Source organism: Humulus lupulus, chromosome 4 (genome assembly GCF_963169125.1).
Source record: "Humulus lupulus chromosome 4, drHumLupu1.1, whole genome shotgun sequence".
NCBI lineage: Eukaryota > Viridiplantae > Streptophyta > Magnoliopsida > Rosales > Cannabaceae > Humulus > Humulus lupulus.
In genome coordinates, this window is record NC_084796.1 from 209,600,147 (window position 1) to 209,626,469 (window position 26,323).

Consider the following 26,323-nt stretch of genomic DNA (forward strand, 5'->3'; position numbering starts at 1 on the left):
TTATACCAAGTAATTCGCAAGAAGATCATGGCCTTTGATAGCAAGAGATTAGTTTGACTAGCATACAGATTTCTATTTAGCATATATCATGAAATCATAGCACATCATTAAGTCCCCAAAATATTCTATAGGTCGACACCTCAACAAGGGATCCCAAACTTTATCAACAACTACCACAACCAAATAACTAAAAACACAAGCACCTAACATGCTTACTAGGATATCATATTATATGTATAAAACAAAACTCCAACAATAGGGACTTAACCTGTAGCATCTCATAATTTTACTTAGTTAGATAGTAGAAGCTTGTGTTGTAATATTTTAGTTTTCGTGGTTATTGGTTCAAGCTGGGAATTATTTGGGTACTCATAGAGATAGTTATGAATTTTATAAGTTTAGCCTATAGTTTAGAAATATTAACTTTATCGTAAGGTTTATTTATTGAAGCTGGTCTTAGAAATAATATTTATTATAACCCAAAGTTTAGATAGAATAATTAAGGATGTGACATTTGTCACATATATGTTTATGAAGGATTTAAAGATTTTAGATGAATAAATTAATCAAAGATAAACCTAGGAAGTCCTAAGATGTTAGGATCTCGTATTACTCAGTCAGAGTGGTTTAAACAACTTTAAGTGTGCTGAAAGTGTACAAAAACACGGTTTAATATATCAATGTAAGTCAATATAATGCAGCTATAAGAGCCGATATATCGCCTATGTTGATACGGAAAATACGTCGACTTCGCACGAACGAAACCATGGAGCAACGGGAATATGGTGCAGGCAATATATCGCCTATAGGGGCGATTATTAGGTTCATTTTAGTTATTTAGGATTGTTTAGCGCAAATTTATGCTTGTTTTCTTTTTGTTTCAGGTTTTAATGGTCAAGTACATAATATGGAGTGAAATGAGAAGAAACATGTTAAATATAATAAATAAGATGGATTTCGTGTTGATTGTGGAGTTTCAAGAAATTATGTGTGGAAAATACTACATTGAAGATGCTCAACACATGTCGTTTATGCTCTATAACGCAAGTCTAATACTTCAAGCAGCGTTTTGACCATGATTTATTCACTTTCTAGAAACACTTCTAGAAATAAAAGTTTTAGATATTTCGCTTAGCTTTCCAAAGATTTTTTAATCATTCAATTCAGAGTTATATCGAAATGAGTTATGATCAAAATAAGATGAGATGACGCTGCAGGTTGTTCGAAACGAGTTTTTGTTCTATTCTGGAAGTAACGCCCCAGCGCTACAGCGCTATCAAGAACTGAAGAGTAGCGCTACAACGCTATCAATGCGTTTTGCAGATTTTAAACCACTTTTTGAAGGGCAAAATGGTCTATTCACTTGATTCACTTGGGAATCTTGGAAGACTATTTAAGGAACATTATTCTGCGATTTTGGAGAGGAGTCTCAGTTTTAAAAACCCTAGATTAAAAGAGGCTGTTGTATTTATTTTCTCTATTTTTCATCTGAATTCTTTAGGTTAATTTTATGAACAATTATTTCCAGTTTATTTTAATCATGGTATTTATGAACTAATTTCTTTTATCTAGGAATTAATGTAGTCACTGAGATTCTATTTAATTTTATTATGATTTTTTATTGATATTTCTTTTCTAGTCTAATCTATATGATGTGTGTTTAATGCTAGTAAATACTTGATCACTATTTGCTTGATTTAATGGTTTTTATTCAAAATTCGAAAGATGAGAATTGAATATGCTATCATTGTATAGACATAGGGTGCATATCGGACAAAAGTACCTGTATGACTTGTGTAGTAATTAGGTTTCCATGTTTAATGCCTTTTATATGTTCAAGTTTATCGCAGAAATGTAGAAAACCTGCATATAGATTGAGATCTTATATCTTGAAAAAGAATAGGAATCGATTATATTAACCTGCTATTAGAATAGAAAGAAGAGATTTAAAATTGATTATTAAAATTAATAGAATGAACAGTTGATGAAATTAATTCCTAGGATTTTTATTATTGATTTTTAAGTAGTGATTCATTGTTTTGTTTCCAGTTGATTAATTTTTGTTCGTAGTTTATAGTATTTCTTTTATTTTTAATTCTTCACTTAAATTTTGAATTAACCAAATAGAATTTGAAAATCAATTAGTGGTACTTGGGAGATAGTCTCTGTGGGACGATATCCATTCTTCCAGAATTTATTACTTGACACGACTACGTATACTTGCGTACAGAAAATTCACATCAAGTTTTTGGCGCCGTTGCCGAGGACTTATATTCCAATATCACAGTTATTGTTATTTGTTCTAATTTGGTTATTTTATTTTATTTAATTTCTGTTAACATTTATTTGGATCAAGGTTCTATTGTGTTTTAGGAATTGTTGGTATATACGAAGCAAAAGACACAAGGAGATTATACCAATCCATCTAGAAATTGCAAGAACATGTAGACAGAACAGGAAAACAAAGAGGATATTGGATTTTACCATGGCTGACAATTTGGGAAATGGTGCTAATAATGGTCAAGGGGCTGCAGAAGTTCCAAGGGAGAAAGGACCAAGAACTTTTAGAGATTATGTACTTCCTACTGTTACAGGAGTGCATTCATACATTAGACCTCCAACCATTGCTGCAAACAATTTTGAGATTAAGCCAGCAATCCTTCAAATGGTCCAAACAACTGTTTAGTTTGGAGGTATGCCAACAGAGGACCCCAATTTACACATAGCTTATTTTCTGGAGTTATGAGCTACGTTCAAGATGAATGGGGTGTATGATGATGCTATAAGATTGAGGCTATTCCTACTTTTACTGAGGGATAGGGTGAAGAGTTGGCTGATATCCTTACAGGAGAATTCTATCACTACATGGGAGGAGTTAGCTCACAAGTTCCTTGCCAAGTTCTTTCCTCCAGCAAAGGCTACAAAACTAAGGGGAGAGATTAATAATTTTTATCAGATGGAAGGAAAGTCACTGTATGATTCTTGGGAGCGATTTAAGGAGTTGTTAAGGAAGTATCCACACCATGGAATAGAAAAGTGGATGTTGGTGCATAATTTTTACAATGGGTTGAATGGAACAATGAGAACAATTATAGATGTTGCTGCGGGAGGTGCCTTTATGAGTAAGAGTGCTAATGAGGCATATGAGCTATTAGAGGAGATGGCGATGAATAATTACCAATGGCCAACTGAAAGGGGACAACCAAAGAAGGTGGTTGGAATGATGGAATTGGATGTTATATCCATGCTTACAGCTCAAGTAGTAGCCTTGACAAAGCAATTACAAAACTCTACACTCCCATATCAAGCTATGCAAATTCAAAACCTTTGTGAAGTGTGTGGTACAACCCATCAACCCAACCAATGCCCTGCTATAGATATGAATAACATGCCCGTGGAAGAAGTACAAGCTATAGGAAATTACCAAAGACAACCCAATAATCCCAATTCCATGACCTACACCCCAGCTTGGAAGAATCATCCAAATTTTTCCTTGTCTAATAATCAAATTACTTTACAACCTTATCCTCCACCTCAGCCACAATATCAACCTCCACAAAATAGACCACAACAAATGCAAATGAAACCAGCTGAACCTCAATCTGATGTACTCAACCAATTCATGACTGAAACCAGGGCGTCCATAAGGAGTTTGGAGACTCAAATAGGGAAATTGGTTACTTTAATGTCTAATAGAGCTCAAGGAAATTTACCTAGCACTACAAAAGTTAATCCTAAAGAGCAGTGCAATACAATATCCTTGAGGAGTGGGACTAAGTATGAGGGGCCTACAGTAGAAAACAAGGGCAAGAAGATAGAGGATCGATATGTCATTAGTCCAGCACAAGAGGAGGTTACTGCAGATTTTCTAAAGAAAGAGAAGTCTAATGAAGAAAAGGTTACTGAAGACCATAGGAAGAAAGAGGAGGTGCCACCAGTGAGCATTGACCACCATGTTAGAATTCCATATCCACAAAGGCTTTGCAAGCATAATTTGGATAATCTGTTTGCAAAGTTTTTAGAGGTGTTCAAGAAGCTACATATTAATATACCGTTCGCAGAAGCATTAGAGCAGATGCCCAACTATGTGAAGTTCATGAAGGAAATTTTGTCAAAGAAAAAGAAGCTAAAGGATTATGAGACAGTTGCATTAACTGAAGAGTGCAGTGCAATACTACAGAAGAAACTACCTCCAAAGCTTAAAGATCCTGGTAGTTTCAATATCCCATGTTATATAGGGGTTTAGTAGAAACACAGGCTTTATGTGATTTAGGGGCCAGTGTGAATTTTATGCCTCTATCAATCTTTCAGAAGCTGAATTTGGGAGAAGCTCGACCAACTACAGTGTCTTTGCAGATGGCAGATAGGATAGTTAATCATCCTCATGGAGTTATTGAGGATGTATTTGTAAAAGTGGGTAAATTCATCTTTCCTGCAGACTTTATTATTTTAGATATGGAGGAAGATGAAAATATTCCAAAAATACTTGGAAGGCCATTCTTAGCTACTGGTAGGGCGTTAATTGATGTACAAAAAGGTGAATTAAAGCTGCGAGTGCAAAAAGAGGAAGTTATATTTAAAGTTTTTGTAGCAATAGAAATTCCAACGTGTTGTAGAGTTGAAGTGGTGAACCAAGGGGAGAACAAGTTGGAAGGCTCTAAGACAAGCTCCATAGTGAAAACCAGAATGAGGAAGGGGCGAAACCGATTAAAAAAGTACTTTAGTGAAAGAATTCAAATGTTATATGAGCGGGGGAAAGTACCACCAATTTCTAATCACAAGAAACGAGGGCCAACTCATCACACTATGGCTCTCAAGGACGTGAGGGGAGGACTTGATCCAAGGTTGAATATGGATGAAAACAAGCGTTCGGCTAAAAGACATTAAAGACAGCGCTCTTAGGAGGCATTCCTATTTTTATTTTTAATTTTATGATATTTGTTTTAGTTGTTTTTACTTTTATTCCTGAGCAATTGAGTTGTAACTCGTAACCCGTGAAAAACGTGAAAAAATTGAAGTTTAGGTGGTTATAGCGCCACAGCAATGACAGTCTCAACCTTTTGAGGGATCTTCGTCTCAGCCGCCACCACCGCCATACTGACGTAGCTGGTCAGGTAAGTCTCTGTTCTCATTCTTTATGTACTTAACATTGGGGACAATTTTCGGTTTTAAGTTTGGGGGAGAGATTTATTTCTGGTGTTCTATGATGCATTTTTTTTGGTTTTTTTGTTTTTTTATTTTAATTAGTTGTTCGTTTTGAATCATGTTTTAGAGTATAAATTAAGTTGATAATAATTTCCATTTAAATATGATTGACTGTTTTGTAGTATAATCCAAAGAAAAAATTGATGTGCTTCTAAAAATAATCTGTGTGCTTGGTTAGATTACTTTTTTTTTCACTGTGATTTTTTGACATTAGAGATCTATTGCTCATACATTGTAAATGTTATACTTGAGTTATTTTATGCATGTCAAATTTGGATTATGGATTGAAAAGTTTGAAAAAAAAAATCTAGAACCTGCTTGCTTACTATTTGAGGTGAAATTTGAAACAATGCACATTTAGGAAAATGATATAGGCAATTTTTTTTTGGATTGGTTGTGCCTTTTAAGCTAATCCTATTAAATTTTATCCTTATTCAACCATTTTGAGCCTTACAACTGTTTTCTTGTTAACACATTCTTTTGAGCCTAACTGTAAAATGAAATACCATTTACTCTTTTTGACCCATACCATGAGCATGAAAATTATTATATGAGGGGAGTGAATGTGTAATGGGATGTTTGTATTATGTGTTATTCAGAAAATTACTTTTGATTGAGAAAGAAAAAAATTAAAGAAAGAAAAGGTAAAGAAAGTGAAAAATGATTATGCTCCCAAACAATTATTTATTGAAAAATCAAAGTTTGGGGGAGTTTATTGAATATATATATATATATATTCTCAATCACAGAAAAAGGGGTAACAAGGGATGAGTGGTGTGAAATTATTTGGAAAGCTTGTTTAGTGGAATGCTTGTGGTATGATTATGCCTAAAGTTGTCTCTTTATCTACCTATACCTAATCCTTCTATTACAACCCTTATAAAGTCCTACTGATTCTTATTTTTGCATTTGTTTATATAAATGGAGAATAGTAAGTAATGCAAGCATATGGACTATTTGAGTTTGTGGTTAGTTGGTGAGAATTTGATGTGCATAAAGTGGTTCAATTATTTTATTTGAGAGTTATGAGTAAATGAGCTTTGGTGTTGATAGATTGCGGTGAACGGGTGAATAATTGAGACTGAAAATCTAGATTAATGTTTTAAATAGCATGATTGTTTTTCGTGGGAATTATATATGCATAACAGTCTTGAGTGTCTGAATTGGTTAGTTATGTCAACTTGGTTTGTTTGGTTTGCGTATAGTTAGATTATTTACTCGAGGGCGAGTTAAGGTTAAGTTTCGGGGAATTTGTTAGGTTAATTTTAGGTTTGTTTTAGAGATTGTTTATGTTATGTTTTTAGTTATTTAGGATTGTTTAGCGCAGATTTATGCTTGTTTTCTTTTTGTTTCAGGTTTTAATGGTCAAGTACATAATATGGAGTGAAATGAGAAGAAACAAGTTAAATATGATAAATATGATAAATAAGATGGATTTCGTGTTAATTGTGGAGTTTCAAGACATTATGTGTAGAAAATACTACATTGAAGATGCTCAACACACGTCGTTTAAGCTCTATAACGCAAGTCTATGACTTCAAGCCGAATTTTTACCATGCTTTATTCACTTTCTAGAAACACTTTTAGAAATAAAAGTTGTAGATATTTCTCTTAGCTTTCCATAGATTTTTGAATCATTCAATTCGGAGTTATATCGAAGAAGTTATGATCAAAATACAATGAGTTGACGCTGTAGGCTGTTCGAAACGAGTTTCCGTTCTATTATGGAAGTAGCGCCCCAGCGCTACAAAACGAGCGCTACAACACTATCAAGAACTGAAGAGTAACGCTACAATACTAGCGCTACAGTGCTAGTGCACCAAATTTTGAGGCATTTTGGCACTGTTAATAGCGCTACAGGGCCCAAAAGCTAGCGCTACAACGCTATCAACGCGTTTTGCAAATTTTAAACCACTTTTGAAGGGCAAAATGGTCTATTCACTTGGGAATCTTGGAAGACTATTTAAGGAACATTATTCTGCGATTTGGAGAGGAGTCTTAGTTTTAAAAACCCTAGATTAAAAGAGGCTGCTGTATTTATTTTCTCTGTTTTTCATCTGAATTCTTTAGGTTAATTTTATGAACAATTATTTCCAATTTATTTTCATCATGGTATTTATGAACTAATTTCCTTTATCTAGGAATTAATGTAGTCACTGAGATTCTATTTAATTTTATTATGATTTTTTATTGATACTTCTTTTCTATTCTAATCTATATGATGTGTGTTTAATGCTAGTAAATACTTGATCACTATTTGCTTGATTTAATGGTTTTGATTCAAAATTCGAAAGATGAGAATTGAATATGCTATCATTGTATAGACATAGGGTGCATATTGTACGAAAGTACCTATATGACTTGTGTAGTTATTAGGTTTCCATGTTTAATGCCTTTTATATGTTCAAGTTTATCACAGAAATGTAGAAAACCTGCATATAGATTGAGATCTTATATCATGAAAAAGAATAGGAATCAATTATATTAACCTGTTGATGGTCATAATCTCATCAAGGGAAAATGCAAGGCCGTCACATGGGCGAAGCCCCACCATCTCGCGAGGCCATCTCGCGAGGCCCTTGTGTGGGCGAGACCCCACCGTATCGCGGGGCCCTTAGGCCATTCCAACCGCGCGAGGCCGAGGGAGGCCACGAGGCCATCAAATGGGCAAGGTCGTCCCATTCCGCGAGGCCCTCCCGTCTCGCGAGGCCACCAATCCGCGAGGCCCTTAGGCCATTGCAACCGCGCGAGGCCGAGGGAGGCCACGAGGCCATCAAATGGGCGAGGCCGTCCCATTCCGCGAGGCCCTCCTGTCTCGCGAGGCCACCAATCCGCGAGGCCCTTAGGCCATTCCAACCGCGCGAGGCCGAGGGAGGCCACGAGGCCATCAAATGGGCGCGGCCGTCCCATTTCGCGAGGCCCTCCTGTCTCGCGAGGCGATCAATCCGCGAGGCCGTTAGGCCATTCCAACCGCGCAAGGCCGAGAGAGGCCACGAGGCCATCAAATGGGCGAGGCCGTCCCATTCTGCGAGGCCCTCCTGTCTCACGAGGCCACCAATCTGCGAGGCCCTTGGGCCACTCCCACCATGCCCATGCGCGAGGCCAAGAGGGGCTGCAAGGCCGTCCATGGCGCCCCGTGCGCGAGGCCGAGAGAGGCTGCGAGGCCGTCAATGGCACCCCATGCGCGAGGCTGCGCAAGGTCCCACACGCGCACGCCCCGGGAATTCCATCAGCCCACCATCTTCTCAAGAGGCCGACACCCCATGACTTGACGCGTAGAGGCCCAAGACCCCTACCCAACGCCACGACCAGTACGGGCACCAAGGATCCCCTTTTTCACACCTCGAAGTCCCTATGCTTAGGAGATCCAGTACGAGTCGAATGAGACGTATTTGTACGACCAAGTACTAAGTACGGATACCAGTGCTAGTGAGATTGCTGGGGCAAAGGTCATGAACCGTACGTCTACGGCCATAGGTCAGAACCGACACCACTACCTCCTGCGCCAATATGCCTGCCACCACACATCAGACATGGGTACAGACAAGTAGTGGAGACATCCTCCTGACACCTGCTCCTGTACGGGATGTACAACCACAACCTCTGAAGCCACTCCCATAATACAGTACGTTTGTACCACTTGGTCCCCTGGACCACTATGTACCTAAGGCCATTAGAGCCTACTATAAAATGAATTCCAAGGCCACCTGAAAGGGGGTTGGAAAATTGACTGTAGCAGAGGCATTAGTGTGAATGAGATACTGAATTCTCCATTGTTCTTAGATTATTGTTCTTGAGTTATTATTCAAGTTTTCGTAGCTTTCCAACTAGCGATTCTAATTTGATAATTTTTCCAACTTAACTTCGTTGACGAGTTCTTACCGTCAACAGTTTGGCGCCGTCTGTGGGAACGTCAACTTTAAGCTACTGTTCCACCATTGTTTCCGACAAGAAGAAGATGCCGAGACGCTCGAAGCGACTGAGGGAGACGCGGGAGGTCGAAGTTCACCTGAACGGAGTCCAGCTGAAGGCCTCCATGAGGGACGCTCCTCCGCCCAGAGACGTAGAACCCCCACAAGACCCTGAGGTTCACGGGGGTGATAGGGTGGCCTCATCGCCAGCCTCTCCACTCGGAGGGAGTCCTCCAAGAGCACCACCGGCAAACGCTGATGCGTTCCCTCCTCCAAAACCGCCGCAGGCACCGAACTCCGGCCGGCAAGACCCGGGTCCATCTACCCGTAGGCATGACAAGCACCCCTGGGTCCACTCCGTGAGCTCAAGCTCGAAGTCCCGGTTTTACGAAGAGGAGATACGTGAACTCCATCGCAAAAACCAAAGATTAGAAACAACCTTAGAAAACATGCAAAAGGTCCTTAATGGCCTATTGCAGGGTAAGTCCAGCGTGACCTTGCCTAAGGGGAAGGAGAAGGGAAAGGATAGGGTGGAGACCACAGTGCCGATAGATGATGGGAGAACCCGAAATTCAACTAGCAACACCCCTCGCACAAAGAAAAATGATCACCCCGAACCGCCTAAGCAGGCCCAGAAGCCAACACCGAGAACCAACGCTGCCCCTCGCCATGAGGACGAGGTCACCTCCAAAAGAACACTCCCAGACTTGTGGGAGGAGCTCAATAAGAAGAGGGCGGGCAAAGGGACCACGCCCCCTGTGGCGCCTCGAGAAGGCAAGGGAAAGGCAGATCTTAGCCCGTCCACTCTGAGAGACACCCTCAGCAAAAGGAGGCAAGACCTGGACACGGAGATGCGGAGCTTGCGGAGCAAGATTGTCACCGCGTCAGGTGGCCAGGCCTTTGAGGAAGACTTTGACCATGAGTTGCCCTTCGTGCGAGAAATTCAGGCAATCCGACTCCCCACCAATTTTAAGGAGCCCAATATGACCCCTTACGAAGGGAACACGAATCCGAAGTACCACCTGGATGCGTTTAATGATCTGATGAAACTAAGGGGAATCGGGAGTGGTGCCAGGTGCCATTGCTTCGCTGTTACCCTGAAGGGACCCGCCTATAAATGGAAGGCCAGGGTCCATCAGGTCCTAGCAGCAGTTCTCTGATGAATTCCTCCAACAGCACCATGCCGTGCGGGACTACACAATGCCAGGTACCAGTTTGGCCAACGTGAAGCAAGGGGAGAAGGAGAGCCTAAAAAGCTACATTCATCGGTTCAATATGGAGGCCGCAAAAGTGGGGAGCCTAACGCGCCGGGAGTTAAAAATGGCCATTACTGGTGGGGTGCTCCCAGGGAGCAAGTTGTGGGACAACATGCTAAAGAGGGAAGTCACCGACTTGGATGACTTCTATGAAAGAGCACAGAAGTACATCCGTGTGGAGGATGGCCACGCAAACCTGAAGGCCGGAAAGGAGGAGCCCCACGCAATGCCCCCAATTAACGACGGGCCGAATGTAGCTAAGAAGAAGAGGACGTATGAGGGGCCGAGAGATGACCAGCAGAGGAAGACCAAGCGAGGGGGTGATCATAGGCCAACGGCCTACACTTACTATACGAACCTCACTGACACCAGGGAGCATATTTACGTCACCAACGAAGATCGGGTGCCCTTCAAGAAGCCCCCACCAATGAGGAAGGATCGGTCCAAGAGGGACCCCAGTAAATACTGCCAATCCCACAAGGACATTGGACACACCACGGCAGAGTGTATCCACTTGAAGGAGGAAATTGAGGAGCTTATCCGCCGGGGGCACTTAGGCCGCTATGTCAAAAGAGAAAGGCAAAGGCCAGAAAACGAGCCCACAGCGCCCCAGGGGGAGGTTCGCACCATTTTTGGAGGCCCAGGATTTGGGGGAGATTCTAGGAAGGGACGAGATAAATATGCAAGAGAGGCTCGACGAAGTCCGCCTCCCTGCGTCATGAGTTTAGAACAACGACCCCCGAAGAGTTTCAAAGGGGAAAACGACTCGATAACGTTCACTGAGGAAGATGCACGAGGGGTGCACTTCCCCCATAATGATCCGCTGGTGCTGACAGTCCAGTTGGCAAATATGCGTGTGCATCGAGTCTTGGTGGACAACGGGAGCTCAGTGGATATCCTATACCGCCCTGCTTTGGAAAAGATGGGATTGGGTATGCGTCACCTGAAGCCCTGCTAGTCGTCCTTATACGGATTCACAGGGGATTCAGTGCAACCCCTTGGGATGATCGAATTGACACTTACCATGGGGGAGCAACCTCGCCAGACTACAGTCATGTCTAACTTTGTCGTAGTAGATTGTGCATCAGCTTTCAACGTGGTATTGGGGAGGCCCTCCTTGAGAGAATTGAAAACCATAACTTCAATATATCACTTGGTTGTCAAGTTCCCGACTCCAGGAGGGGTCGCAAGTACGAAAGGAGAGCAGAAAGAAGCGAGGGAGTGTTACAACACCTCACTCCGCACGCCTGCAAAGCCGCGTGAGCCAATGGCCATGGTGGTACATGAGGCGATAAGCTTGCCCACAGGGGGTCCGCAGGAGCTGGACCCTCGGGTCGTGGATGAGGCAAGAGCAGAACCGGTAGAAGAAGTAGAGGAGGCTACGGTGACGGAAGAACCCTTAAGGAAATTGAAGATAGGGAGAAGCCTACAAGGTGACATGAAGGAGGAATTGATAAGATTTTTGAAGGATAATCTAGACGTATTTGCATGGAGTCATGAGGACATGGTGGGCATAGACCCCAGCGTAATGTGCCACCACCTGAACATCTCCCCAGGAGCAAGGCCCGTCAGGCAGAAAAGGCGGGCGCTAGATCCAACAAGATACGCAGCGTTAAAGGAAGAGGTTGATAAGTTGAAGGCCAACGATTTCATCCGTGAGTCCTTCTACCCTGTGTGGGTTACGAACCCATTACTCGTGCCGAAGCCGAACGGGAAGTGGAGGACTTGCGTTGATTTCACGAATTTGAATAAAGCTTGTCCTAAGGACAGCTTCCCACTTCCCAGGATAGATCAGTTAGTAGATGCCACAGCGGGGCATGAGTTACTAAGTTTTATGGACGCCTACTCAGGATACAACCAAATCCCGATGAACCCGGCAGATGAAGAGCACACGTCATTCATTACAGACAAAGGGCTATACTGTTACAAAGTGATGCCCTTCGGGCTCAAGAACGCGGGAGCCACCTATCAAAGGCTGGTGAATAAAATGTTCGCCAATCAGATAGGAAGGAATATGGAGGTGTATGTGGATGACATGCTTGTGAAAACCAAAGTAGCAGCAGAGCTCAACAAAGACCTTGGTGAGATGTTTGGCACGCTCAGGAAATACCGGATGAAGTTGAACCCAGCCAAGTGCACTTTCGGGGTATCCTCAGGAAAATTCTTGGGTTTCATGGTCAATTCCAGAGGCATCGAGGCCAATCCTGACAAGATAAAGGCACTCATAGAAATGAGCCCGCCAAAGAACAAGAAGGAGGTGCAATGCCTCACAGGAAGGGTGGCGGCCCTTAATAGGTTCATCTCGAGGTCCACCGATAAATGCCTCCCATTCTTTGACATCCTCAAAGGGAGCAAAAAGTTCGCTTGGGATGAAAGATGTGAGGAAGCGTTTGTCAGGTTGAAAGAGCACCTGGGGAGGCCGCCCCTATTAGCAAAGCCAGAGAAGGGCGAGAAGCTGTACCTGTACTTGGCAGTGTCTGAGCACGCCATCAGCGCAGCCCTGGTTAAGGGAGAGAAGAAGCAACAACAGCCCGTATACTATATCAGCAAGCGTCTGGTGGACGCGGAGAGCCGGTATCCAGAGATCGAAAAACTGGCCTATGCGCTAGTAGTGGCGTCGAGGAAGTTGAAGCCTTACTTCCATGCGCATACAATTGATGTCTTAACAGATAGTCCTTTGAGACAAGTCTTACATAAGCTAGAGACTTCAGGGAGACTAATGAAATGGTCGATTGAGCTAAGTCAGTTTGATATTGTCTACACCCTAAGGGCCTCCATCAATGGACAGGTGTTGGCGGATTTTATAGTAGAGTTCACCCATCAGCCGAATGAAGGACAGAGTGAAGGAGGGGAGCAGCCTGTTATGGAGGATGAACTAGGAGGTGTAGAGGAGTGGAGTTTGCATGTTGATGGGGCGTCGAATGAAGGAGGATTGGGAGCGGGCATCATGATGACCGGGCCCGAAGGACACAGAATGTACTGCGCAATCCGATTTGGGTTTGAGGCCTCCAATAATGAGGCGGAGTACGAGGCGCTCTTAGCTGGCCTGCGTCTAGCCTAGGAATTAAAAGTAACGCGCCTTCATATTTTCAGTGACTCACAATTGGTGGTATGCCAGATAAAGGGGGAGTACCAGGCAAGGGGGCCCAAGATGGCAGCATATTTGGAGAAGGTGAAGGGTTATCTGGGACGAATGGAGGCATATACTATAGAGCAAATCCCCAGAGAAAAGAACACCCATGCCGATGCACTCGCAAAGCTGGCATCTACCTAGGATGCTGATGTCTTGGAATCAATACCCGTGGAGTACTTACCAAAGCCCAGCATCGAAGGCGCAGATGTGCACGTGATCAGCGTCCCAAAGAAATCATGGACCGAGCCAATCAAGAGGTACCTGGAGGAAGGAGCCTTGCCTACGGATAAAAACGAATCTCGGAGGTTGGTGTACAAGGCTGTGAGGTACGCCTTGATAGATGGAGTCCTTTACAAAAGAGGATTCTCCATGCCACTCCTGCGGTGTGTAGAAGAAGAGGAGGCGTTGAAGGTGTTACAAGAGATCCACGAGGGAGAGTGCGGCAACCACGAAAGTGGACCCTCCACGGCTAGGAAGGCCATGAGACAAGGATACTACTGGCCTTCCATGGAGAAAGACGCGCATGACTTTACCACGAAATGCGACAAGTGCCAGAGGCACTCCAATTACCCTCGAAGACCCCCAAGCGAACTGACCAGCATGCCCAGCCCCTGGCCCTTCGCTATCTGGGGGACAGACTTAATCGGCGCTCTTCCTACAGGCAGGGGTGGAGCGAAGTACGCGGTGGTAGCAGTGGATTATTTCACTAAGTGGGTAGAAGCGGAACCCCTTGTGAAGATAACCGCTAAGCACATCACCTCTTTTGTCAACAAATTTATTGTGTGTCGATATGGGGTACCCTACAAGATTATTTCCGACAATGGTACCCAATTCGAAGGAGGAGCCTTCGATGAATACTGTAAGGAAAGAGGTATAAGGAGGAGCTTCTCCGCGGTGGTACACCCCCAGGCCAATGGGCAGGTGGAGGCCATCAACAGGGTCCTGAAGAAGAACCTAAAGACAAAGCTGGAGAAGATGAAGGGAGCCTGGGCAGATGAACTACCAAATGTGCTGTGGGCTTACAGAACCACCCTACGCACGACTACTGGGGAGTCCCCGTTCTCCTTGGCCTATGGGTGCGAGGCTGTGATCCCGGTCGAGATGCGAGTCATGTCCCACAGGGTACAGGCATATGGAGACGAAGCCAACCACGTAGCCCTGACCGAAAGCTTAGACATGCTGGAGGAAAAGAGAGAAAAAGCCCAAATGAGGGTGGCAGTATACCAGCAACGCGCCGCAAGGTACTACAATTCGAGGGTGCGAGAGAGAACTTTCAGAGTCGGCGACCTAGTGCTGAGGAAGGTTCTCCCAAACACACGAGACCCAGGTGCAGGAGTGCTGGGGGAAAATTGGGAGGGGCCCTACCAGGTTGCTCAGTGCATCCCCCCGAACACTTACAAGCTGGCTCGCGTGGACGACACCATCATACCCCGGGCCTGGAACGCAGAACACCTGAGGAAGTACTACCAGTAAGGCGCCCATGCCCACGGGCAAAAGTACAAGTGTGGCACGCTGCCTTGATAGGATAGGAAGAAATCAAAGAGGTTACCTAGATAGCCTCCTAAGTAGATGTGAGTCTTTTTATGTTTTGCTTCATATGACAACCACCTGTGTACCGTTGCAACTACGTGTATGAGACCATTATGTTACGAATATGATGAATGAAACCACATATTATAAGTAAAACTGTTAGCCACTCCGTGTGTTATTTTTTCTTCAATACTCGGGCATCAGCCAAAGTGTCCGCCGAAATAAATTTCACCAAACACTCGGGGGGCAGGACAAGGGGCGATAACACAGCTAGCAAGGGGAACCTAAAAAGGGCCCTCTAACGGAGGATCTTGGAAAGGACCCCTCGCCCTCCTAAAAAAGAGGCTCCTAAAAAAGACCCTCTGATAAGGGATCTTGAAAAGGGCCCTCAATTAGGAGTAGCCTAAAAACGACCCCCTATGCATTAGGAGGACCCCTTATGTCGGGGCCCTAGACGAAGTCCCTAAACACAGAAAATAGTAAAAAGACCTTGCAAGGCCTCCCCTGAGTTTACAAGGATTAGCTACCCTTGTGAACATCAAGGAGGCCAAAAGGCCTTACAAAAGAAAAATATATATATAGTGACAACACTAATAAGTCTAGAGTGGCCACCAAGCCGTCTAGCCAAAAAGGGTCCCGAAAGAGACCCTTGCAGAAATAGTACTATGCAAAATGATGAGAGGGACGCTTCTCGCAAAGAAATAATAAGCGCGCGCAAGAAAAACATAAAAGGATAGCTAAGACCCAAGGGGTCAAAATATCCTTATAGAAACCACCAAGAGGCACCAAAAGAGGTCCCAATGAACCCTCTCACATGGGATCCAAAGGACCTCCAGCCTGACAAATAAAAGAAAGGAACCAACCAAACCCCGTCATACAGGCATAAAAGGGCCTCAAATGAAGTAGAACAAGAAATAAACAGCAACATCATATGTATTCATACATTAAAAAAAAAAAGGGAGAGTTCTCAAGATAATACAAGGGTTACTAACAGAAAAGTAGCGCTAGTGATGACGTTACAAAATAAAAAACAAAAAAGGAGCGAGACTATTTCAAGGCCTCCTGTAGTGGGCACTCCACCAGGCCGCTCGGGCAACAGCTTGCTCGCCAAAAGAGGAGAAGTCGAAGTTGGGATCCTGCATCCACACATTGTAAAGAGCTCGGTCTATAGACTTGCGCTCGGTTATGACCCTCTCCGCTTCCCAGGAAGCCTTCACCGCCTCCAAGGAAGCGACCTTCTCCTGAGCCGACTGTAGTTCAGCCCTAAGGGCCTCAACTTCAGTCCCCATTGGAATAACCATCTCATGCGACCCCGACGCGCTCCAAGCATTTGGCCTTGCCCTTCAGCTCCTTGATCTTAGTCTTCATCTTATCATTCCTTGAGTCCGACTTGGCATACTTAGTCCGGGCCTTTGAAAATTGGACCTTGGTTGCGCTAAGCTCATTTTCGAGCTCCTGGACCTGGACTATGAGGCCGTCCCTCTCAGTGGTAGATGCGGAAAGGATGCCAGTCGAGTCAGCATGTCGAATAGACAAGATATAGACCTACACAAGAAAATCAATGGCATCAGCAATAAGTAACAAAAAGAAGAACAGAGGTGCATCTATGCATAATGCTAATCAACGCAAGGTGCAAAGCCTCACCCAGGCCGCGGCACGCCTTAGCATCTCCCCGAGGTCTGATTGAGTCACGTTCCCCAGGCCCCTCCAGTCGGAGACAGGGAGACTCGCAGCTATTGGAACGAAACGCTGCCCATAAACTGAGGCAATCCTGGTCACCCAAGCCTCTGCCTCCACGCTAGGAACATCTGGTTGGACCGGAACAGACGACCCACTCGCCGAGGCAGGAGGAGGCGCAGCAAAAGAGAAAAATTGAGACTCTGGTGAATCGGCAGGGAGCTCCGTGAGCCCGACGAAATCAGCATCCGGTACGCCGAGATCATGAGGGATCGGAGGGAAGGCATCACCGCCATCGCGGCCAGGAGGGGCGTAACATCCTGCCGCGGCCTGCGGGTCCAGAGGGTGAAAGGCCGTGTCCCGGTCATGGGAGTCATAAGGAGGACATCCCCCTGGGGATAGGGGGCATCCTCCATCTCCACCTCAGCCTCACCATCGTGTAATGATGGCCCATCCGGCACAGCCATAGCCTTCTTAGCCCCAGTAATTGACCACAGGAACTTGGGGTTAGAGACCGGGGACAATTGGTGGCAGTTAAGATTTGCCATGGTAAATAGAACTGCTGCCTTCTTCAGGGCGGGGTCTGCATCAATGAGTCTGTTTATAGCCTCCGCCTCCGACCCGATGATCGAGGGATCAGCAAATTGCCCTGCAAGAACCGCGCCAATGTCAGTACAAGCAAGAGTGCAAAACAGTGAGTTTTAATAAGAAAAAGAAAAGGACCCGGATACTTACTAGGTCCAGAGCGAAAGCCTTCGCGAACTGAAAGAGGCCCCTGTACCCAGAAAAACTCTTGTTTCCAGGGGCCCGGGTTAGACACCGAGCCATCTATTAAGGGAAGCTCACTGTTGGCCTTCTGCAAGTAGTAGAAGCCCTTGGAGTTGTGCACTCCAATAAGGTTATACAAGGAATGCACCTCCTGTGCCATCGGGGCGCGTTGCTCGTTATCCTTGAACCAAATGAAGAGGCAACTTAAAGTCAACCAACTGTTGGGCGACAGTTGGAGAGGGGCCAAATCAAAATAGTTGAGAACCGCCACAAAGAACGGGTGCAGAGGAATGGTGCCACCCGCCTTCATAATCTGCTCACTCAAAGCCACGAAGCCCTTCTCAGGGCGGTCGGCCCGGCAGGTCTCCTAAGGAACATGCATGGCGTATTCTGGAGGAGTTCGGTAGCGCCTCACGATGGCCTTCAGTTTGTTTGAAGACATGTGGGACACTAGGCTGGACGCCAGTAGGGGGACGTCGTCCTCTTCCTGGACGGACACCTGTCTGCGCGTTTTCGACATATCTGCAAAATCAAAAGAAACATGTGAGGAAGAGGCAGAGCACTTAACCCTCCATTTTCTCTTCCTAGCAAGGGTTTTCCATCGAGGGAGCGATGGCGGAAGTGCTAAGCCAGGGTCAACTGAGACTAGGGGCTGAGGAGAGGAGCTAATAGCCCCGTGACCGTCACCAGGCGAAGGGGGAGTGGAAGGTTCTGGCGGAATGTGTCCCTCCATAAATTCTAACTCCCACCGCAATTCAAAAAGGGCCGTCCTAAGACGCGCTATATGGTCACTAAGGCCCGGGGGTGAAGGTCCTCCGTCCCCCCTCGACACCGAGTCAATTTCGCTCTCTACCACCCAAATTTTATGCCTAAGATCAGCCATGCACTCGAGGTGGCGAATGCGGGCCTGCCTCAAAGAATCATAGTCCTGATAAGGGTTGCCCTCAGGGGACTCGGGGTCTGAAGACAGGTCGATAAACTCAGCCATCGAGGGTATGTCGGACGGGCCCTCACTGGCCATGAAACCACGTCCCAACAGCAAAACAGGGTTCACGTATAAACAAGGGGAAGGCTACAAAACACAAAGGAATAGGCTTAATTCCTCTAGGTGCAAACGCCCTAAATGGACTACTACAGGGTATATATATAAAAAAAAGAGAGGAGGGGCGTGCATATGGTCAAACTCACTACAAGCTCGAACTAATGTACCCCATCCCAAGTGTTGCTGGTCTGGATCCGATAAAATAAGTAAATAAACGGGAGAAGGAAGGAAAATATACCTCAAGCGATTAAAAGAGCGAGGTCGGAGTCCAAGGAAGGTTGGGAGGCGAAAAGCACCAAAGCGTTGAAAATGCGCGTCTGCAAGAATTGACCAGAAATGTGTGTTAGTCCTAAAATATACACATTGAGAAACTAGCTCATATGTAAAAAAAAAAAAAAAAATGAAAAAAGAATGAAACTATGGAAAAAGTGAGGTTATGGGGGATTGAACCCCTTACCTCTCAAAAAGAGCAAGGGTCTAACTACCACTAAGCCAAGGAAGTAAAGTGTAAGAATTAAGCCATGCATGAAGGCCTATTTATAGGGACCAAGATGAATAGTCTACAAGAGCACCTAAAGACCCTCTTTTAGACTAGGGGGGCAAGTGTTGATGCTCATAATCTTATCAAGGGAAAATGCAAGGCCGTCACATGGGCGAAGCCCCACCATCTCGCGAGACCATCTTGCGAGGCCCTTGCGTGGGCGAGACCCCACCGTATCGCGGGGCCCTTAGGCCATTCCAACCGCGCGAGGCCGAGGGAGGCCACGAGGCCATCAAATGGGCGAGGCCGTCCCATTCCGCGAGGCCCTCCCGTCTCGCGAGGCCACCAATCCGCGAGGCCCTTAGGCCATTCCAACCGCGCGAGGCCGAGGGAGGCCATGAGGCCACCAATCTGCGAGGCCCTTAGGCCATTCCAACCACGCGAGGTCGAGGGAGGCCACGAGGCCATCAAATGGGCGAGGCCGTCCCATTCCGCGAGGCCCTCCTGTCTCGCGAGGCCACCAATTCGCGAGGCCCTTAGGCCATTCCAACCGCGCGAGGCCGAGGGAGGCCACGAGGCCATCAAATGGGCGAGGCCGTCCCATTCCGCGAGGCCCTCCTGTCTCGCGAGGCCACCAATCCGCGAGGCCCTTGGGCCACTCCCACCATGCCCATGCGCGAGGCCAAGAGGGGCTGCAAGGCCGTCCATGGCGCCCCGTGCGAGAGGCCGAGAGAGGCTGCGAGGCCGTCAATGGCACCCCATGCGCGAGGCTGCGCAAGGTCCTACACGCGCACGTCCCGGGAAGTCCATCAGCCCACCATCTTCTCAAGAGGCCGACACCCCGTGACTTGACGCGTAGAGGCCCAAGACCCCTACCCAACGCCACGACCAGTACGGGCACCAAGGATCCCCTTTTTCACACCTCGAAGTCCCTATGCTTAGGAGATCCAGTACGAGTCGAATGAGACGTATTTGTACGACCAAGTACTAAGTACGGATACCAGTGCCAGTGAGATTGCTGGGGCAAAGGTCATGAACCGTACGTCTACAGCCATAGGTCAGAACCGACACCACTACCTCCTGCGCCAATATGCCTGCCACCATACATCAGACATGGGTACAGACAAGTAGTGGAGACATCCTCCTGACACCTGCTCCTGTACAGGATGTACAACCACAACCTCTGAAGCCACTCCCATAATACAGTACGTTTGTACCACTTGGTCCCCTGGACCACTATGTACCTAAGGCCATTAGAGCCTACTATAAAATGAATTCCAAGGCCACCTGAAAGGGGGTTGGAAAATTGACTGTAGCAGAGGCATTAGTGTGAATGAGATACTGAGTTCTCCATTGTTCTTAGATTATTGTTCTTGAGTTATTATTCAAGTTTTCGTAGCTTTCCAACTAGCGATTCTAATTTGATAATTTTTCCAACTTAACTTCGTTGACGAGTTCTTACCGTCAACATAACCTGCTATTAGAATAGAAAGAAGAGATTTAAAATTGATTATTAAAATTAATAGAATGAACAGTTGATGAAATTAATTCCTAGGATTTTTATTATTGATTTTTAAGTAGTGATTCATTGTTTTGTTTCCAGTTCTTTAATTTTGGTTCGTAGTTTATAGTATTTCTTTTATTTTTAATTCTTCACTTAAATTTTAATTAACCAAATAGAATTTGAAAATCAATTAGTGGTACTTCGGAGAAAGTCTCTATGGGACGATATCCGTTCATCCGGAATTTACTACTTGACACGACTACGTATACTTGCGTACAGAAAATTTAGATCAGTGATACATCGGCTCCACTTGCATATTTTGAAACTCCATGGAATCCAAGCTAGAAACAATCCTTAACAATTTGGACTTGCTCTTGAATGATTTTTACCGAGTTCTGGGCATCTGTTGATCAGAGAACTTCATTTTTTATTCAATTTAAAGGGAGTTAGTTTCACTCCTTGAACTCTATAAATTGGACCCTTCACTCATCCATTTGCATCATCAATCAAACACTTCTCAGAGCCTCCAGGCTACTAAATTTGTTCTAGAGAGAAACAATAGGGTTTTGGGGTTGAAAGCTTTCAAATCTAAGCTTTTCTAAACACTTGGGAAGTAAGCTAGAGTGTGATTTTGGTATTGAGGTGTACATCGAAGTTCTAAGCTATCTAAGCTACTCTTAATCCTCAAGTTTAGTTCATTACTGTTCCTCTTATTCTTTTCTTTTACCTCAAATCTTAACTTGTTATAATCGCATTTGGTTAGGTGTTTGATTTCTTTCAAAGATAAGGTTTTCAGTAAGTTTTTATCTTGATGGTTTAGATCTTATTTTCGTCTTCTTTTCTTTAGGGAAACTTATGGTTTTACTGTTTGGTTTTAGGAGTTTCCAATCCCACACTTGTCTCCAATACCCTGGTTTTGGTAAGGAAAACAAGTTAGATTTTATGTGCTATTTGCTTTGTGTATGTATGTAGGTTGTTTTTTTTTATGTTTTTTTAGTCGCTTGTGAAATATAGTTGCTTACATAGCAAATAAGCAAATCCCGAGACTTTTATCATTATCGTAGACTATAGTTGTGTCTAAAACTACCTCTAAATAGTAGCAAGAGGACTATAGCAGTTTCTATCACATACTACAGTAATGAGTTAATGGTCATTAATATTGTAGTCCATTTTTATGTTTTATGTTTTTACGTCATATTTTTTATGTTATGCTTTAGTAGTTTTTCCTTACTGGGCATTAGGCTCGTTCCTTTTTATTTAGATTGTGCAGGTAAATGAGCATCGAAGGCGGGACGGATCCTAGGTGGCTTTGGCATGTGTATTGGGAGAGGTCTAAAGGAATGGACCGATGGAATCGATCGAGGATGACGTTGACATTTGAGTCTTTTATTTATGTACTTATGATTTCTACATTTACTATTTGAACACTTGATTAAAGGTTTTGTTTTTCTTTATGATTTTATGTAATAACAATGGGATCCCGTATTTTGGATTTTCTATAATAAAGTTCTATTATTTATGTATATATCCAAAAGATAGTAGTATGTCTTAGTAGTTTTTAAAGATTCGAGGTCTTTAAGTTAGTCTAGTCTGTACAGTTGGTATCAGACACGATTCATATGTAGGAAGTTCTCCTTGATACACACGCAAAAGCTCCGGATCTAATCGCCAATGTAAGTGTTATGTTATGAATATTATGTTTATGTTAAGACTAACGTCTTAGTTAATCTGTTTTAGTAAAAAAAAAATGATGGAGCCAGGACTTATCAAGATATCTGTGCCATTAAGGCATTAAAGAGGATTAGAGAGCCAAGGGATACAATAGGAGTGCTAGAAAGAATCACTCAAAGATTGGTCAAATTTCACAAGGAGATAGTTCACCTTCAAGTCACTAGGCAAATTATGATAAGAGCCATGGAACAATATATCCTAGTAATTAGGCTTTTTAAAGATATGCCTTTTATTGCTTCAAAATTGGAAGAATTATGGGAAAATATAGATGATGAAGATGATTTATCGGTAGCCATGAGATATTATTTTCTTATGCTTAGATTTACCAATAGGTTTGAGATTCGATTTACCAATGAACAAAACAATAATATCCTAATGAATATTCCCCGTTCTAGTTTTGAGGCTTATGATATTGATGATTATGAGGAAATAACTGATGATATGCTAGATGAAGGATCAGATATAGAAGATCATGATTTTTAAAATTTTACCCTAGTTATTATTAGTATTGTTTCTTTATTTATTTTGAATTATTATTGTAATAAGTGAAAATCTTTTTCCAAATGAATAAAGTTGTTATTTTTGAATGGCACGTATGAATTTTGTTTTGAATTTATTTGTAAAATCATAATTAACTTATAATAAATTCAATAAATAATGATTGGGTTCGATGAGGGTGGACACAAATCAATGAATCGAGTACTGTATTGAGAATTTAGGGAGCCATAGTAGTGGGAACGATTTTACTAATCCCAGCCCTCCCTTAATATGGTTAACTTTGGAATAGCAACAAGTTTCGAGCCTGAGAATTAAGTCATATAGGGTGGTCAGGAATAGACTTAGAAAATAATAAAGATGACCTAATAGTCTGAGTATAGAAACACACCTTAATTTGAAATGATGACTTACATAAATTTTCATAAGAAATCATAATTGATAGGTTCGAGTTATGTTTGCTTAGACTAAGTTTTTCCTTAGAAACTATTAGGGTAAGTTTTAACATGTTTTTCTCAACTGTTAGAACTTTGCTGAAGATGTCGCTCCGAAGGTCTACACGCACTAATGGCAATGCCCCTAACACCGCCAACGAGACTCACGAGGCCCCTCCAGCCCGAAGAAGGGGAAAACGTACTGCCACTGCTAATAGAAATGCACCACCTTCGGTTGACACCAACACTGAGATTATCCAGTTACGACAACAATTAGAAGAATTACTGCACCAACAATGACAACCTCACCCGCAACCTAAGTTGTAGCCTTATACAGCAGCTCAAGCAACCCAACAAGAGCAGAATGGAGGATATCCGTATGGGGGATGGCTGATGGAAAATTACGTGCCCTATCTAGCTCAGTACATAGAGCCAGTATATGAGTGTTTCTGAAAGCAGCACGTTCCAAATTTTGAAGGGAAAATTGACCCCTTTAAGGCTGAAGAATGTCTTAGGAATGTAGAGCCGATTTTGGCTCACATGAACCTCAGCAACGCAGATTGCATATCCTACATTTCTTCTCTACTGAAAAAGGATGCCAGAATCTGGTGGTATTTGGTACAACAGACTCACGATATCACAACCATGGCTTGGGCAATATTTGTGGAGCTGTTTCTTAAAAAGTACTACAACTCGAAATTCATCGCTACGAGGGTGGAAGAATTCACCAATCTGAAACAGGGCAATTTGACGGTAGTCGAGTATGCTCGACAATTTGATCGGTTAGCCAAATTCGCACAAGAGTTAGTCTCAAACGACTATGTGAGGGTAACCAAGTTCACCAGGGGACTCAGACCCAAGATTGAATTAGGGGTCAAGCTGGCAAACCCAAGAACCACTTCTTACGCCGATGTTCAGGAAACAGCTATAGAGGTGGAAAGACTCCTAGAAAATGTTAGCAAGGAGAAGGAAAGCAAGTCTGAACCCAAGCAATAGAATCAGGCTTAGAATGGTCAAAACCATAACAACCAGCATAGAAATAATGGGCAGAAAAGAAAGCATCCCGATAATAAGCAGACCGACGCTGATAAAAGTACACAGACTAACAATGGTAATAATAGGTCGGGTTATGTGGAATACCCTCAGTGCCCCAAGTGCCAGAAAAGACATACTGGGGAGTGCGTGAAAATAGAAAGAGATGTTACATTTGTGGCTAGGAAGGACAACAAGATGGTTCCAGCCAGAGTCTTCACTTTGACCTAGGAAGAAGCTGAAACTTGTAACAAAGTGGTCACTGGTCAACTTCCTGTCCTAGATAATATATGTTCAGTTTTGTTTGATTCGGGAGCAGCACACTCGTATATCTTGTTAGGAATGATAGCTAAATTAGACAAACCTTGTGAAAGATTTAGAACTAGGTTTGTTACGGAACTGCCTTCGGGCGAAGTCGTTCTATAATCATGAATAGTACAAGGAGTACCGATCATAGTTGAGGTTACGGAGCTAGAAGGAGACTAGATAGAGTTAGAAATCTAGGATTTTGACGTAATACTGGGCATGGATTGGTTAGCAAGACATGGCGCAACCATCTACTGTCGGCGCAAGCAAGTGACGTTCGAAACCCCTGAGGGTCAGAAACTATGTTTTATGGGAAAATTTTCAAGACTACAAACGCCGCTTATCTCATTTCTCAAAGCTCAAAGGATGATAGAGAAAGGATGTCACACATTCTTAGCAAGCATCACGGATGTGGCACAGGAAACACCATTAAAGGTTGGAGACGTCTGCATTATAAAGGAATTTCTGAAAATATTTCCTAATGACATACCAGGGTTACCCCCTACTCGGGAATTTGGCTTCACAATTGAACTAGTACTGGGAACCGAGCCTGTCTCAAAGGCACCATACCGGATGACACGTACCGAACTCAAGGAGTTGAAAATGCAGTTACAAGAGCTCTTATACTTAAGATTTATCAGATCGAGCCATTAGCCATGGGGGGCACCAGTTCTATTTGTGAAGAAGAAAGATGGAAGCATCCATATGTGTATTGATTATCGCGAGCTAAACAAGGTGACAATTAAGAACAAGCACCCGATACCCCCGGATCGACGACTTATTTGATTAACTCCGAGGAGCGAATGTATTTTCAAAGATTGATCTACAGTCCAGTTATCACCAGCTCAAGGTAAGGGAAGAAGATATACCAAAGATGGCTTTTAGGACTCGATACAGACATTACGAGTTCCTAGTTATGTCTTTTGGTCTTACCAACGCTCCAGTCGCATTTATGGACTTAATGAACCGGGTCTTCAAAGATTACTTGGATAAATTCGTCATGGTGTTCAATGACAATATATTGGTTTACTTTAAGGACGAAGTCGAGCACAAATAACACTTAAGACTGACCATGCTGAGATTAAAGGAGCACCAACTTTACGCAAAGTTCAAAAGAATGTGAATTTTGGTTATCACACGTGGCATTCCTCAGCCACGTAATATCCAAGGATGGAGTCGCAGTAGATCCAGCTAAGGTAGAGGCTGTGAAGGATTGGCCAAGACCTAAGATTGCGTCAGAGGTTAGAAGTTTTCTCGGGCTAGCAAGCTATGACCGGAGATTTGTAGATTGCTTTTCTAAGATAGCCACTCTGCTTACCAACCTGGCCCAGAAAAAGCAGAAGTTCAACAAGACGGATGAATGTCAAGAAAGCTTCCAGTTGCTCAGAGACAAATTGTGTTCAATACCAGTACATTGTGTACCGACACCTAACGACAAATTTGTAGTATATTGTGATGCATCCAAGCAAGGGTTGGGTTGTGTGCTGATGCAAAATGACAAGGTGATAGCCTATGCCTCAAGGCAGCTAAAGGAATATGAGCAACACTATCCAACACACGATATAGAGTTGGCAGCGGTGATCTTCGCACTAAAAATTTGGCGCCACTATCTTTATGGAGAACGATGTGAGATTTATACGGACCATAAGAGCTTAAAATATTTCTTCACGCAAAAGGAGCTCAATATGAGGCAGCGCGAGTGTTTGAAACTAGTAAAGGACTATGATTGGGAAATCCTATACCACCCAGGAAAGGCGAATGTAGTTGCAGATGTGTTAAGTCAGAAGAGTCATGGATATCTGGCAGCATTATCCAGAA

The 26,323-nt window shown here is 43.8% G+C and overlaps 1 non-coding gene across 1 annotated transcript; it reads right to left on the reverse strand.

The window, feature by feature from the left end:
- Positions 1 to 2,923: 2,923 nt before the first annotated feature.
- LOC133833749 (small nucleolar RNA R71) lies at positions 2,924 to 3,030 on the reverse strand. The gene has a single exon (XR_009893112.1). It is a non-coding gene; the product is annotated as a small nucleolar RNA R71 (small nucleolar RNA).
- Between the last annotated feature and the right edge of the window lie 23,293 nt (positions 3,031 to 26,323).